Source organism: Ascidiella aspersa, chromosome 5 (genome assembly GCF_963924565.1).
Source record: "Ascidiella aspersa chromosome 5, kaAscAspe10.2, whole genome shotgun sequence".
Classification (NCBI taxonomy): domain Eukaryota; kingdom Metazoa; phylum Chordata; class Ascidiacea; order Phlebobranchia; family Ascidiidae; genus Ascidiella; species Ascidiella aspersa.
In genome coordinates, this window is record NC_139451.1 from 8458811 (window position 1) to 8461310 (window position 2500).

Below are 2500 nucleotides of genomic sequence, written 5' to 3' on the forward strand. Positions count from 1 at the left end.
TGCTAAATCATTCGTAAACGACCTAGTTGAAGACCGGGGTGTCGTAATCACTAGAGCAGTATCTTCACTGCGATTTGTTGAGAGTAAGCCTCAAGATCTATCGATTTGTCCGCAAGGTCGGGCGCTAAAAGCGATCTCGAACGCCTCCGGGCGCGCGAGGTTGTTTTTTTTCTAAGTTTTTTTTTCGCCGCCGACACTTAGTCTTTTTTTTCAATTTTTTTTTTTTCAATTTTTCGCTCGCGCGGCGGGCCTTTCCACGTTCACATCGGGGCGAAATTTTTTATGTTTTTCGACAGTCCTTTGCAATTTTTTCGATCTCTCTTTTCGACACTTTTTTGCCGCGCGGCGGGCCTTTGCACGTTCACATCGGGGCGAAATTTTTTAAGTTTGTCGACAGTCCTTTGCAATTTTTTTCGATTTTTCTTTTCGACACTTTTTTGCCGCGCGGCGGGCCTTTCCACGTTCACATAGAGGGCAGGTCTTTATTTTTTTGTGACTGTCCTTTACAATTTTTTTTTTCGCGCACTCGGGCTTTAGCATATTTCCGCCCAGCGAGCAAGAGCATATTTAGGCCGCGGGATCATGAGCCTGTTTAGGCCGCGCGAGCTTTGAATATATTTCGGCCGCGCGCGCGAGCAAGAGCCTATTTAGGCTGCGCGAGCATTGAGTACATTTCGGCCGCGGGAGCATGAGCCTGTTTAGGCCGCGCGAGCATTGAATATATGTCGGCCGCGCGAACATTGAACATATTTTGGCCGCGCGCGCGAGCAAGCGCCTGTATAGGCCGCGCGAGCGTGTGATATGCCTCGCAATAGTTCAACACCTGGCGCAATCGTGCACCTTTTTTTTACGTTAGAATTTCAAACGGAAGACCCCAGGGACAACACTCATCTTTGCTATACTTGTGGGAGCTGACAAGCTTCGACAAGTAAAGAATCGGTGAAAAGGCGATTGGCTCGCTGGGCAGATGTTGCTGCTGCGCGAAGAGCCGAGTGTCAGTTTGTCGGGTTCTGAGCGGTCGCTTCGGCGAAGTTGTCTGGCGTGCGTTGCGCTCGCGCCGGTGTTGGCGACGTGGCGGTCGAAAGGCCTGCCGACGAAGTCTTACTCCGGCGGGTGCGACGGGCGGTGACGGTTTTCTGAGTTCGGGCAGCCGAGCAAAGAACGAAATTTTAACGGAGAAGCCTTCGGGTTTCGCATCGACCGAGCGACGGCGCCGCATCAGCGGCACCTCCTTCGTCGGCCTTTCGGGGCTACGCTAAAGTAGCTACCTGGTTGATCCTGCCAGTAGTCATATGCTTGTCTCAAAGATTAAGCCATGCAAGTCTAAGTACGAGCTCTCGTACAGTGAAACTGCGAATGGCTCATTAAATCAGTTATGGTTCATTTGATCGTACGTTTTACGTGGTTAACTGTGGAAATGCTAGAGCTAATACATGCGTGAAGCGCCGACCTCGCGGGAGGCGTGCTTTTATCAGACCAAAAACCGACCGGGCTTCGGCCCGCAACCTTTGGTGACTCTGGATAACTTTGCGGATCGCACGGTCTCGCACCGGCGACGGATCATTCAAGTGTCTGCCCTATCAACTTTCGTCGGTACGGTACTGGCCTACCGAGGTTCTTACGGGTAACGGAGAATCAGGGTTCGATTCCGGAGAGGGAGCCTGAGAAACGGCTACCACATCCAAGGAAGGCAGCAGGCGCGCAAATTACCCATTCCCGACGCGGGGAGGTAGTGACGAAAAATAACAATACAGGACTCTAAACGAGGCCCTGTAATTGGAATGAGTACACTTTAAAACCTTTAACGAGTATCCATTGGAGGGCAAGTCTGGTGCCAGCAGCCGCGGTAATTCCAGCTCCAAAAGTGTATATTTAAGTTGTTGCGGTTAAAAAGCTCGTAGTTGGATTTTGGGCGCAGGCGGCCGGTCCGTCGCAAGGCGTGTACTGGCCGTCCTGGCCTCACCTCCGGTTCTCCGCCGGTGCCCTTGACTGAGTGTCGGCGGCGGCCGGAACGTTTACTTTGAAAAAATTAGAGTGTTCAAAGCAGGCGATTCGCCTGAATAATGGTGCATGGAATAATGGAATAGGACCTCGGTTCTATTTTGTTGGTTTTCGGAGCGCGAGGTAATGATTAAGAGGGACAGACGGGGGCATTCGTACTGTGCCGTTAGAGGTGAAATTCTTGGATCGGCGCAAGACGAACGACTGCGAAAGCATTTGCCAAGAATGTTTTCTTTAATCAAGAGCGAAAGTCAGAGGTTCGAAGACGATCAGATACCGTCCTAGTTCTGACTATAAACGATGCCAACTAGCGATCGGGGGGCGTTAGTTTTACGACCTCTCCGGCAGCTTGCGGGAAACCAAAGTCTTTGGGTTCCGGGGGAAGTATGGTTGCAAAGCTGAAACTTAAAGGAATTGACGGAAGGGCACCACCAGGAGTGGAGCCTGCGGCTTAATTTGACTCAACACGGGAAATCTCACCCGGCCCGGACACAGTGAG

At 51.4% G+C, this 2500-nt stretch overlaps 1 non-coding gene across 1 annotated transcript in view; it reads left to right on the forward strand.

Moving 5' to 3' along the window:
* Window positions 1-1265: 1265 nt before the first annotated feature.
* LOC146142374 (small subunit ribosomal RNA) overlaps window positions 1266-2500 on the forward strand; it is a 1811-nt gene continuing 576 nt past the window's right edge. Inside the window, exon 1 of the ribosomal RNA XR_014500100.1 lies at window positions 1266-2500. This exon is cut by the window's right edge and continues 576 nt beyond it. This is a non-coding gene — a ribosomal RNA (small subunit ribosomal RNA).